Genomic DNA, 14,347 nt, shown 5'->3' with positions numbered 1-14,347 from the left:
TTGTGGCAGTTAGGGGCGTGTAGCTGTGAGCTTGCATCCAGGAGATAGTGGATTCGAATCCCACTGTCGGCACCCCTGAAGATGGTTTTCTGTGGTTTCCCATTTTCACACCAGGCAAATGCTGGGGCTGTACCTTAATAAAGGCCACGGCCGCTTCCTTCCCACTCCTAGGCCTTTCCTATCCAATCGTCGCCATAAGACCTATCTGTGTCAGTGCGATGTAAAGCAAACAACAAAAAAAGTTTGATAATTGTACATATTTATATAACCCTTCTTCTTTTGTATATTAAAATGATGATCATAGTAAAATATTATTATATTATTCATATTATAATGAAATCATTGCATTTGCACTTCTGATTTAAATATTTACTGTATTAATTTAAAATAAATTAACAATAATTAAAACTAATTTAAATACTGTAACTCAATTAAATTGCATTCTCCGTTGGTTGGTTATATATGCCACAAGCTACAGTTCGCATTAGAACAAATTTCAGTTGTGATGAATAATTACTCATTGGTTGGTTGGCACTAGGTAACTATTTACCCTGTTTAGAGGTTAAGAATTTAAAGATGATACGACATACCATAATTACAATGCAGTCGCTCAGAAATGCACCCAAATTTTACAAAATATACTGTAGCACAATATTAATTACAGAGCAATCACATACAAATTCACAGACAACTTAAATATTTCCAATGCCTTAACATTATGATTTACAAGAGACTGAGCAGTACACTGACTTATTACTAGCTTTACATTGTAAATACAATACCATCACATACTAATTACAAATAACTAACATATTTCCAATGCCTTGAAGCTACAACTTACCACAGATTGAGTGGGTATTCTTAAATTTAAAGCAGTGGCGGCTCGTGGCTGTAAAGTATGGTGAAGAGCTATTACCCGTTTGGTTTCGAGCAACAGATTTAGGAACTTCTTTCTTTCTTAATCTGCTTACCCTCCAGGGGTGGTTTTTCCCTCGGACTCAGCGAGGGATTCCACCTCTAACGCCTCAAGGACAGTGTCCTGGAGCTTCAGACTCTGGGTCGGGGGATACAACTGGGGAGGATGACCAGTAACTCGCCCAGGCGGCCTCACCTGCTATGCTGAACAGGGGCCTTTGTGGGTGATGGGAAGATTGGAAGGGATAGACAAGAAAGAGGGAAGGAAGCGGCCGTGACCTTAAGTTAGGTACCATCCCGGCATTTGCCTGGAGGAGAAGTGGGGAACCACGGAAAACCACTTCCAGGATGGCTGAGGTGGGAATCGAGCCCACCTCTACTCAGTTGATCTCCCGAGGCTGAGTGGACCCTGTTCCAACCCTCGTACCACTTTTCAAATTTCGTGGCAGAGCTGGGAATCGAACCCGGGCCTCCGGGGTGGCAGCTAATCACACTAACCACTACACCATAGAGGAGGGCAAGATTTAGGAACTACATGTTGTTTTTGGTTGTTTTGTATTCGTACCTCGTACCTGTGACTGGCGGAGGGACCAGCACGTGACCACGATTTACTGAATTTAATGTTTCGTCATGACCACGAAAAGCTAGTTCTTGCTTACTTAAATAGAGCACTGCATCAATTACCAACTGAAGGAAAAGCCTATTTAAATGTACATTTTCACTGAACTGTACAATTACAATATACAGTCTGGCATTTTCCTTCAGGACATCAGAGATCGTATTTTGGTTTGTTTCCAATGTCTTGAAATCTAGCTGCCGAATTTTATGTTCTGCAGAGTCTGAGTGCTTATGTAAAGAACGTGTTATGTTCAAAAGGGCTGAAAATCCTTCTTTATTCCAAACGTTATTTTTATTGATAAAAGGCAAGCAGGCCCAACAAAACAACTTCTGTAGAGCTGGAGAGGAGCACAACCATGGAAATTCCTTAAACCACGATCGTTTGAAACTAAGATTGTAAGATTTACCGGAATGTTTCACTCTTTTGTAGCACAAATTTGCAGTGATTCAGTAGGGCGATCAAAACGTAGAACTTCATTCTGATCTTCGTTTTTCCAATGTGAAAATGGTGTTTATAATAAAATGCACACTATGTCATAAATAGGATACATATTTAAATAAAACAGCACAACACTACGAATGAACCACGATGCGTAAGTACTCGTACTTCACACAGGATGACGCAGGGAAGACGAAACATTCCGCTCTTCCTACAACTTCACTAGCACATTCCGCTATGTGGAAAGTACGCGGGGACGTCACGGTTGTCATGGCAACCGCCAAGGCCAAGCGCTAGGAGGGAGCACTTGGGAGGTAGAGGCAGCTGCGGAATCTCTCGTCTTCACTCAGTCTCACGCGCCGTACTGTGGCCGACAGCCGGCGCTTTTATGAGTTCACCTGGTTCTCATCAGGTGATGAGGTGCTCTAAACGCCATACAATAAAACATTTTCTTTCCATAAAACCAACAAATGTCATAAGAAAAATAAATTTAAGTAATTCATTATGGTAAAAATAAGTGGTGAAGTGGCACTTCACCTGAAAAGCTGCCCCTGATTTAAAGTGAATAATCCAGAGGTTAATTATTTTCTTGTGAAGTACATGAGCTTCAAACCATCATATGAATCTACTTTAAAAGGAAATGCTACCTTCCAAAGTGCTATGTAGGAATATTTTCAAAACTCGAGAGTTGCAGGTGAAAATGAGAAAATATGGGTTTTCACTGATGAAATTACACACCCAATGGGGAAAAAAGATGAAAAATGTTGTCAGTGTGCTTAAAAATTATTAAATGGTTTCTAAAAGTCCATTTCTGCTAACTTGCAAAGAAACACCAGCAGCTTACTCTCACTAGGGTGTTCAATGAAAGTAAGCATACTGGTATATCGTGTCCTAATGGAGTTAAATACAATAATGTGCTTACCGGTAATTGCATTAAGATGCAGTGTCTTACCTGAAGAAAGCTGCAGAAGCACTTAGTGTAAGTTGTTTGAAAATACCGTATTTCCTTGTGCATTGGACCTCCCCTGACTTTTCGAGACAAAGAAAATGAAAAAATTAAAACTTGCATATAAGATCCACCCCAACATGATTTGTCACAGAAGAAAGAAGATCCCGCTTCGTTATAGATACAGGTCGTACTGCAGCTTCGATGACATCACACAAATAGGGGAATAGTTTCGTCCATCTGACCCGCGCACTGCTTCTGCTATTTATGAGCAAGTTTTTGAAACCGTTTCCTATATATTAATTTTGAGCATTCCTCATATTTTTTGTAGATTTTCTGACTAGCTTCAGGTGAATAGCAGTACCGCGCACCAATACAGCAGCTATGTGTTCTGTGTAACCCGGACTCTTACACGACCCACGGACGGACTCATCAGGTGTTTACTCTCATGTTGTGCATGCCTGCAGTATTTTGCTCTTCAAACCCGTTACCCCCCCCCCCCGCACGGCACTGCAGATTACGAGGTGACATGTGGTCAGCACGACGAATCCTCTCGGCCGTTATTCTTGGCTTTCTAGTCCGGGGACACTATCTCACCATCAGATCGTCAGATAGCTCCTCAATTCTAATAACGTAGGCTGACTGGACCTCGAACCAGCCCTCAGATCCAGGTAAAAATCCCTGACCTGGCCAGGAATCGAACCCGGGGCACGCTACCCCTACACCACGGGGCCGGCCTGAGACCCATTATCATACTCATTTTAACAAGCTGACCATGTGTGCATTCGATTCATTGTATACGTAACATACAGTTTTATGTACACTACTAGTTTTATACATGTAATCTGCATCATACGGAAATTTTAATCATACCTGTGTTTGATGTGATGATGAACTGCAACCTGAAGAACTGCATCAAAGTAATGCAGTACGTTTGTGTTTCGTAGTTAAAGAAATGTCCGCCTCCGTAGCTTCCTTAATGTGTGTCCAATCCAGCGCCATTTCCTCTCCTTGATCTGGATGTCAATCACCTGCTGATTGGAATAATGGTTGATGTGTTTAAAAAAAGATGAAGTGTGATGCAGGCTGTAAAAATAAGAAGTGTTTTTTCATTAAATTCAGTATATGTGAGCTTCTAGTTTTAATTAGTAATGGTTCCTTAATTTACTGTTCCTGCATGTAGTGGTAATACACAACAGTTAGTAGTGACTGTGACGGGATATTTAGAACTTGAAGAAGGAAGAACCATTGTACCCATGTGGAATATGGAGCTCAAAAGCTTCGATAAATCACTGAAGCAAAGGAGAACAACAATGACTTAATTTATGGAAATTGCTAAACAGGTTAGTGATTTGACTGAAGAAGAAAATGTCAATGCTAGGGAAGTTTAATCATTATCCACACTGTTAGAAAGTAAGATAATCATTTTATGATGATGATGATGATGCCTGTTGTTTAAAGGGGCCTAACATATTGGTCATCGGTCCATAAATGGTAGAAAATGAGATGAAATGTAATGACAATTTAAAAGTCCAAAATACATCCACTGACCACAATTCAAAACTGGATGATGAAGAATGAAAGAATGAATATGATTTAAAGTAATCAGTAGATCCAACTCACAATACTGAAAGTTAAAAATAATTCCAAAATCAATCCACTGATAAGAATTCAAAAAGAGGATGATGAACCATGATTATAAAACTAAAACAATCAGTGGATCCGACCCGCAATGCCCCACCTTCCCAGAAACTATAGTATATACTGACCAAGAGGTTGCTTGCTAAGCACCATCCTGAATCGATGATGTTTGGTGTATAAAGGGGTCCAAAATCCAGATCAACGGCCCCTCATAATAGCACTTATCGCTAGTAAAGTAGAACCATGGTATTTCTTATGTAACGATACTAATCACAAGTAACGTATACTCATGGTGTTCCACACATGTACGTCACACAGGTAACACAGACCTATGGTGTTTCTCGCATAATGGCGCCACTCATAGGCAACGCAAACCCATGGTATTCCTCACATAGGTGTACTAATCACAGGGACCCGAACTATCCTGTGGTGTTCCTCATATAGTAGGTACTAATCACAGGCAATGCAGACCCACAGCGTTGCTCATATAGTGGTACTAATCACAGGCAATGCCCAGACCCATGGTGTTTCTCCCATAATGGTACTAATCACAGACATCGTAAGTCCGTGGTGTTCCGCATATAGTGGTACTAATCATGGGCACTTTAAACACACAGTGAACCCCTCACTGTATATACTAATTACAAACCTATTGCGTTCATAACATAGTGGTACTACTCGCAAGTAAAGGTCACCCATGGTGTTCCTCATGTGATGGTACTAATCATAAGTAGTCTCATGGTTCTAATTCAATCATACCTTGGTCACCCCTTTTAGCTGCCTCTTATGACAGGCAGGGGATACCGTGGGTGTAGTTTCCATCTGCGTCCCCAACCCACAGAGGGTCAGAGAGAGAAAAAAGAAAGGGATCCGACACTTCAAAAAATGAACTACCGGACAAAGAAAGGCAAGGGCCAAGATGGGCGTGAAAATTAAAGACTCCCTAGGCCTTGAACGTTTTAATACAGTCGGGGTTGGAAAAGAACAAGAGTTGACCAACGGAGGTCGGACAGGATAGATGAAAGTGAGGACCCTGGCACAAGTAAGTGGAAGCAGTGCCAGGACTCAGCAAAGGAGCCCATGGTCACCAACCCACGCTGCCAAGTTGAAAGCCCCTGGGGTCCCTTTTAGTCACCTCTTACAACAGGCAGGGGATACCGTGGGTGTATTCTTCATCTGCGTCCCCCACCCACAGGGTGTGATAGCGATTTTAAATGAACTGGATGTGAAAGTGTTTAATTTGTTATAAGATGATGACGAGGCTGTTAGTGACCAGGAATTAGAAGGTGCTGATGATTTTCAGAAAAAGTATCTGGAACTTAAACCGTATATTTCAGGAATACAGGCTGAGCGAACCGAATATGAAGTGGGTAGTGTTAGTAGTAGGTCTAGCAACCAACAAACCAAGAAGTTCAAGTTGCAGAAATTAGAATTCTGCACTTTTGGAGGGGATTTGAAGGAGTGGCTACCATTCTGGAGTCAGTTCTCTAAAATAGATGAAGATCCTGAAATAGCTGTGGAGGATAAATTTCAGTAGGCTATTTAATACAGACAACAGTAAAAGGATCACGTCCTAGGCAGTTATTTGTGAATTCCCCACAACCCGGATAAATTACAGCAAAGCAATTGAAAGCCTAAAATCTAGTTTTGGCCAAAGATATCTTCTTGTGGAGGTTTATGTATGTGAACTGTTGAGGTTAGTTTTACACAAGGTCTCGCAATCCAAATCTAGAATTGAATTGTCTCAACTTTATTATCATTGGAAATGCAATTGAGGTCATTAGAATCACTTGGTGTCACAACGTATAAGTGTTCCTCTATTGTTATTTCCCCTTGTTGAATCATGCCTCCTGGAAGACTTATTACGAATTTGGTAATGCAATATTCCACTGACCTCTGCTAAGAATGCGAAAAACCATATGGAGGGATAAAACTTGCTACCTCTGGTTTTGACTTAAAGGGTGATAAGATGAAAGAAAAACTGAAGCACAAGGGGAAGGATTCAGACGACAACATTCCAACGGCTATCAGTGGCGTATACTGAGGGCTACCAAGGCTATCGGTGAAGCCCAAATATCAAGTGAGACAATGGAAATTTTAAAACACATTATAATGTAAGCATCTAACACCTTGTTCCATTTTAAAAACTTGAAAGCAGTGAGAAAAAACGCCGCTCATAATTCTGAGTGCAAGGCAGCGGAGAACGATATTGCAGCCCTGGCGGTACGTCCCTCTCCCCTCAGCTCACCTCAGGCGGCTTGCTGCTGTGTATCAGATTGGTGAGGGGAGCGAGGGGATAGGTACTCAAAGCTTCGGTCCATCAGATCGCAACTGCTAACCAGAAAAAGGGAGCAGACATGCCTTCCTTATCACACATACTTCCTAACCTCATACTTCTGACTTAATTATATAGATAACAGAGTCCTAGTATTTCACTCCCGTCCACTTCTACATCCTTGTAGGAAGACACTGCAATGTCTGCTGTTATAGGAGTATTATAATTTTCTTTCTATACGTAGATCTGGCAGATTCAGTACTCTTTTGATGTTTGGAATCAAACCCGTGATCATGGGTCAGACACTGACCTGCCGAGAAAGCTAATAAACCAGTGAAAGACGTGTAGGACCGCTTGTAACGCCGTTCATTTGATAATAATAATAATAATAATTTTTTTGCTATTTGTTTTACGTCGCACCGACACAGGTAGGTCTCATGGCGACGATGGGATAGGAAAGGCCTAGGAGTGGGAAGGAAGCGGCCATGGCCTTAATTAAGGTACAGCCCCAGCATTGTCTGGTGTGAAAATGGGAAACCATGGAAACCCATCTTCAGGGCTGCCGACAGTGGGGTACGAACCAATAATAATAATAATAATAATAATAATAATAATAATAATAATAATAATAATAATACTGTGGTCCATAGCAGCGGGAAAGTCTTGGTGGTGGCCCAATGAAGATGTCATAAACATCCAGTTCTGAAGCGAAGGGAATTAGATTAGGCCTACGAGGAGGTTGATTCCGAGAACTGAACCGGGCCCATCCGATAAAAAGGCAAACTTTCTACCCATTTAGCCATAAAGAAGGACTTTAATTCGTTAAACCCGTAGCTACCATTTCCACTGATCAGGTGTTGAGTATTGGCAGTGGCAGAGACCAGGTTAGTAAGTTCTGAAAAGACATCAGCAGCACATCAAGCTACTGCGGTGGCTCAAAACACTTAAGGCTTGACATTTAATAAACCAACTATCGAAAAGGAATAACCTAAGTCCAGTGGTAGCCCACGTCTTGATCGCAGCGTACGCCACTGACGGTTATGGGGTTATTTTACATAAAATCAACACAAGGATGACAAATGTGTGTTTTGTGAGGGTCATCACGGCACTGTAGATTGCTTCTCTATTAGAAAAATGTTGATGGAGAGTAAACAGAAACTGTTAAGGGAAAAGGGATGTTGTTATATGTGTCTGAGGACAGGACATATGGTAAAGAATTTTAAGGCAAAAAACATAAAATACACTGACTGACAGAGCAAATGCAACACCAAGAAGGAGTGGTTCGAAAGGGATGAAAGTTGGGGAAAAAACAGAGACGGCACGGACGAATAATTGATGTTTATTTCAAACCGATATGCAGGTTACACAATGCGCACGGCATCGACTCAGTAGAATGTAGGACCACCGCGAGCGGCGATGCACGCAGAAACACGTCGAGGTACAGAGTCAATAAGAGTGTGGATGGTGTCCTGAGGGATGGTTCTCCATTCTCTGTCAACCATTTGCCACAGTTGGTCGTCCGTACGAGGCTGGGGCAGAGTTTGCAAACGGCGTCCAACGAGATCCCACACGTGTTCGATTGGTGAGAGATCCGGTGAGTACGCTGGCCACGGAAGCATCTGTACACCTCGTAGAGCCTGTTGGGAGATGCGAGCAGTGTGTGGGCGGGCATTATCCTGCTGAAACAGAGCATTGGGCAGCCCCTGAAGGTACGGGAGTGCCACCGGCCGCAGCACATGCTGCACGTAGCGGTGGGCATTTAACGTGCCTTGAATACGCACTAGAGGTGACGTGGAATCATACGCAATAGCGCCCCAAACCATGATGCCGCATTGTCTAGCGGTAGGGCGCTCCACAGTTACTGCCGGATTTGACCTTTCTCCACGCCGACGCCACACTCGTCTGCGGTGACTATCACTGACAGAACAGAAGCGTGACTCATCAGAGAACACGACGTTCCGCCATTCCCTCATCCAAGTCGCTCTAGCCCGGCACCATGCCAGGCGTGCACGTCTATGCTGTGGAGTCAATGGTAGTCTTCTGAGCGGACGCCGGGAGTGCAGGCCTCCTTCAACCAATCGACGGGAAATTGTTCTGGTCGATATTGGAACAGTCAGGGTGTCTTGCACATGCTGAAGAATGGCGGTTGACGTGGCGTGCGGGGCTGCCACCGCTTGGCGGCGGATGCGCCGATCCTCGCGTGTTGACGTCACTCGGGCTGCGCCTGGACCCCTCGCACGTGCCACATGTCCCTGCACCAACCATCTTCGCCACAGGCGCTGCACCGTGGACACATCCCTATGGGTATCGGCTGCGATCTGACGAAGCGACCAACCTGCCCTTCTCAGCCCGATCACCATACCCCTCGTAAAGTCGTCTGTCTGCTGAAAATGCCTCCGTTGATGGCGGCCTGGCATTCTTAGCTATACACGTGTCCTGTGGCACACGACAACACGTTCTACAATGACTGTCGGCTGAGAAATCACGGTACGAAGTGGGCCATTCGCCAACGCCGTGTCCCATTTATCGTTCGCTACGTGCGCAGCACAGCGTCGCATTTCACATCATGAGCATACCTCAGTGACGTCAGTCTACCCTGCAATTGGCATAAAGTTCTGACCATTCCTTCTTGGTGTTGCATTTGCTCTGTCAGTCAGTGTATATAATTTGTGGTGGGAAGCATGTTGTTTCAATGTGTAGACAGTTGTTAGGAAAACAACATCCTGTCCCCAAAGAAGCAAGCGACAGCAAAAAATACAACTCAGGAAGTCATGTTGACCACTGGTTCCACTTTGTCTAAGACGTTGTTATAAAGCCTTCGTGTAAATATAATATAGAAAGACTGAATGTGTTCATGCTTTAGTGGATACCAGCTCCCAAAAGTCATATATTTTGAAAAAAAACGCATTAAAGTGGTTACAATTCATTGCAAAAGGAAACCATGTCACATTCTCTTTTTGGTGGTGTGACAACACGACAGAATGAACATGAAGTTTACAGGGTGCATGTAGGGGACCTGAACGATGAAATTTGGTGTAATTTTTGAAGCTTTAGATCATGAAGTGATCTGTGGAGACATTTCATGTATTACAGAAGGGGAATGGATGAATAAGTTTAGAAACTAAGATAGATGTCACCGATAATGAGGCAAGTGTGGGACCTATAGAAATACTCATTGGGGCAGATATGGCTGGCAAAGGTCTAACAGGAAGAAGTGAATTGCTGTCATCCGGTTTAGTTGCAGTACAGACATCGTTAAGTTGGACTTTGATGGGAAAGATTCTTAATACCAAGATAAGTATAAAAATGAAGGCTTGCTTGTAAACTTCATGTTTATTAAAGAGGCAAATATTACTGACTTGTGGGGGTTGGACGTAATAGTCATTTTGGATCCTGTAGAGAAGGTTACGAAGAAGCAACATGAAATTGCAGCAAAAGGTCATTTCCAAATCAAGAACATCACTTGCTCTGAAGCTTGGAAGTATGTTTCAGGGGAACTCAACCCTGCAGATTTACCTTCCAGACGCCGCAAAACTGAATAATTAGTTGCTTCTAGATGGTGGGAGGGGCCCGCATGGTTAAAAGAATCACCAGGAAAGTGGAATGCTTGCAATGTTGATCCAAAAGATGAAATCAACATGGAAAAGGTTAGATCCACAGTTTTAGTGAATATTAACCATTTGGTTTCAGAGAATCAAAAGGATGGGTATTTCAAATACTTCTGTTTTTTTTTTTTTTTTTTGCTAGGGGCTTTACGTCGCACCGACACAGATAGGTCTTATGGCGACGATGGGATAGGAAAGGCCTAGGAGTTGGAAGGAAGCGGCCGTGGCCTTAATTAAGGTACAGCCCCAGCATTTGCCTGGTGTGAAAATGGGAAACCACGGGAAACCATCTTCAGGGCTGCCGATAGTGGGATTCGAACCTACTATCTCCCGGATGCAAGCTCACAGCCGCGCGCCTCTACGCGCACGGCTAACTCGCCCGGTAAATACTTCTGTAATTTTCTAAAATATGTCCTCATGCTGGAGTGGTTGCTGAGGTTTATATGTAATAGTCGTTTACCTATAGATCTGCATCAGAGATGGGATTTAACTGTGGAGTATGCCATTGCAGAGAGAAGAGTTGTTCGGTTTATTGAAGAGGACTCATTTTCTGGGTTGAGGGACAACAGACTATGAACACTGAGTGTTTCAAGACAATGAAGGAATAATTAGGCTGAGAACAAAGATTATCTACAGAGATAACCGTAAAGATTTTTGTCAGCCCGCAGTACTTCCATCACAACATAAGGTAGTGAAGAGGTTAATCTAGCTGTTTGGCCCCTTTAAAAAACAAATACCATTAAAACATCAGGGGTTAATCATGACAGAACACAAGATACAAGGATACGTCAGATTGCAAATGCTGCTAAAATAATCCTAGAGAACGCTATTGGATTCTAAACAGTCGGAAAACTATAAGGTTGATTTTGCAAGAAACACAGTGAAAGTCGTCTTGAAGTTATTTCATCTCCACTTCCATCCAATCGAGTACAGGATGCTGCAGTGTTCAAGATCGTCGGACTGGATTTAACCAGGCCCTTATATCTACAAGGCGGAATTAAAATATGAGTGTACCTCTGTACTTGTGAGGTGTTTAGAGCTGTCCATCTGGAATTGGTATTGTCAGTCTCAACATAAGCATTCTTGCAAGCACTCCAACAATTTGTGGCTCACAGAGGAGGATGTTCTATTACCTACAGTGAAAATGGAATGAATTTTACATCGACTTCAAATTTTCTTCGAACTCTGAACTGGGAAGATATAACTCAGTACAGCACTGTTAGGCACATCGAATGGCATTTCAATTCTCCAGATGCACCATGGTGGGGTGGATGGTGGAAGCGCTTGATATGCCTTCTCAAAGATTTATCAAAGAGGACGTGGGGCAGATCATGTCTTACTTATGAGGACATGATGACTATATTATGTGACCATGAGAGTTAAATGAATTCCTGATCCTTGACTTATATCATGGAAGGAGGTTCTGAACTAGTGCCTCTCTCCCCTTCTTTATTCCTGCAAAATAGAAGATATTGGTGTTTTTGATCTTGACACAATTGCCAAACAGCCTCAAAATGAGCTTTAGGTACAGATAAACTTTGAAAAGAGGTTTGAGGAAAAGATTCAGTGGTGAATATTTGGGGCAGTTGGTGTTACATCGTAAAAAAGAGGGCACCAGTACTGTAGCAGTGGGGGGGGTTGTTGTTGAGTGGGTGTGATACTCTCAAGCGTATAGAATGGCCATTGGAATACAAAACTGAAGCTATACCAGTTAAGGATGGTGTCATCAGAACAGTGAAACTCAGAACTTAGCGAGTTATTATGTCCAATACAAAGGATTTATCCATCGGAAGTGCTTTGTGATGACTCTATTGTGTTCTCTACAAACTGTGATTCTTCTGGTGTACCAAAAGATGACAACAACGGTCATCCAGTTGTTACCGTACCCAAAGTAGTCGAGCGGTGAGAGTTCCTGACAGACTTGACTTGTAAGCAGGAGGTTACAGGCAAAAGATCTTTCTAGGTCGATGCCCCGAACAAGTAGCATTTTTAAAAAAAGCAGGAGGTTTGTATTTGTTGGTATTGTTGAAGTAGCCTTCTGCTACTCAAGGTGGGAGTATGTTATGTCAGACTTTGCTGTTGACACACTGTCGGCCATTTGCCAGTAAGTTACATCTTGTGGCCACTTATGAACATGTGAAAAGCAACTGAATATTGTGATGGTTGCTGTGTTTAAACAAGAAGATGAAGTGTGATGTAGGCTGTAAAAAAAGAAGTGCTTTATCATTAAATTCAGCACAGACAAGCTTCTAGTTTTAATGGTAGAACTTCCTTAAATTATTGTTCCTGCAAGTATTGGTATTACAAAACAATCTTGCTGTGGATAGTAAACATCACAGAAATTTTCTTGCAAATGGTTTACAATGAGTGCGATTTTTCTGAGCCTGTCATTTTCCATGTGAGTTTCATTGTTTATGAAATGTAGAAATTAAGAAAGGATTAGCCTATGAATCTTTTGAGAGTCATTGACTGGAGAAAAACGGAGTGAGCATAGTCTTTCGGACAGGCCAATATGATGTAAGAAAGGGTTTTTTATTTGAGCCATTATAAAGGTAATGCAAAATAACCCTTGATCTCATCTGATGTAGGAAACCACCGGCTCATACTGGGTAAGGCAAGATTTTTTTAGAAAAACTGATCAGCAAAACTGTTTGTTTTGGGAGCAATTTCATCCCATAAAGAGTCGCGAACAATGTGTTGAAATATGACTAGAGGGGAGGAGTCGGGAGGGAGGTGGGATTTATTCCATTATATGCCACTGGTTGTGGCATCATACACAACCATTAACCCAGCTCAAGGGAGATAGGGTCATCTTTAAGAACATTGGTTAAAAAGGCAAGAAGAGATAGAATTCAAAATATTAAAATCAGAGAAGAGCTAGGACCTAAATATAGAACCGTTAGAACAGAAGACACAGAAGCAAGACTGAGATGGTTTGGACATGTAAAAAGAATGGGAAAGGAACGGGTAGCAAGAAGGGAATTGGAAAGAGAAGTTAAGGGAACTTACCGGCAAATGGCCGACAGTGTGTCAACAGCAAAGTCTGACATAACATAGCCTACTCCCACTTGAGTAGCAGAAGGCTACTTCAACAATACCAACAAATACAAACCACCTGCTTTAAAAAAAAAAAGCTATTTGTTCGGGGCGTCGACCTAGAAAGATGGCGGACTGAAAGAAGGTGGATGGATCAGATATGGAAGGACATTACAGAAGCTGGATTGGATGTGGCGGAAGTAATGGAACAGGAAAAGTGGAAGGACAGAAAGGAGTGCAAGCGGCTTGTTAACCACACCCGGGCGACTGGAGTGGGACATTGATGATGATGATGATTTATTCCAGAATTATCTGTCAAACTGTATTTGGATAGTTTATTACCCGTTTTAATCCAATACCAGCCGCCTTCCTGTGTATTCTTTGTCTCTTTGGTGGCAGGCTGTGCTTCATTACCGTATCACTGTCACATTCAAACTAGTTCTCACTTTCCGTCGAACATTTTGTCACGCTGCTATCACATTCACAAACTAGTAAATCAAACTGTATCACATTCACCACTAGTAAATCAACCTGTATCACTTTCTGAAGCTATATGACTGCCAGTTTAACTCCAAAATCTCCTGCAATATACGCTCAATTTCATTCTTCGTCATACAGCCGGCCATTTCTGCTGCAAAAAGAATGAGTCATAGGAAATGAACGCTTCACTCCTACAAAATGTGAACTAACCGCTCAATTTCAATGAACTGGTAGTTCAAACACATCACAGTTCTCACACATTCACAACTCATTCGATTCGTCTGTCGCTCGCTCACTCGTTCTCTTCCCACTCCCACTATCTGCGTCGCTCTCTGTCCCTATCAACCATCATCTAGATGCTGTAAGCGAGTAAGTCATAGGGTGTCTATAAT

General features: G+C 42.4%; 1 long non-coding RNA gene across 2 annotated transcripts in view; it reads right to left on the bottom strand.

The window, feature by feature from the left end:
- The window catches only part of LOC136863121 (uncharacterized), a 55,409-nt gene extending 41,316 nt beyond the window's left edge, over positions 1-14,093 (bottom strand). For both annotated transcript variants that reach the window (XR_010859149.2, XR_010859150.2), the window contains exons 1-2: positions 13,818-14,093; positions 3,792-4,004 (exon numbers count right to left, since the gene is read on the bottom strand). This is a non-coding gene — a long non-coding RNA (uncharacterized lncRNA). The remainder of the gene's footprint in view (positions 1-3,791; positions 4,005-13,817) is intronic.
- Positions 14,094-14,347: the final 254 nt, after the last annotated feature.

The sequence above is a fragment of the Anabrus simplex genome, chromosome 2, assembly GCF_040414725.1.
Source record: "Anabrus simplex isolate iqAnaSimp1 chromosome 2, ASM4041472v1, whole genome shotgun sequence".
NCBI classification, from domain to species: Eukaryota; Metazoa; Arthropoda; class Insecta; order Orthoptera; family Tettigoniidae; genus Anabrus; species Anabrus simplex.
This window is presented reverse-complemented; position numbering and strand designations above follow the sequence as displayed.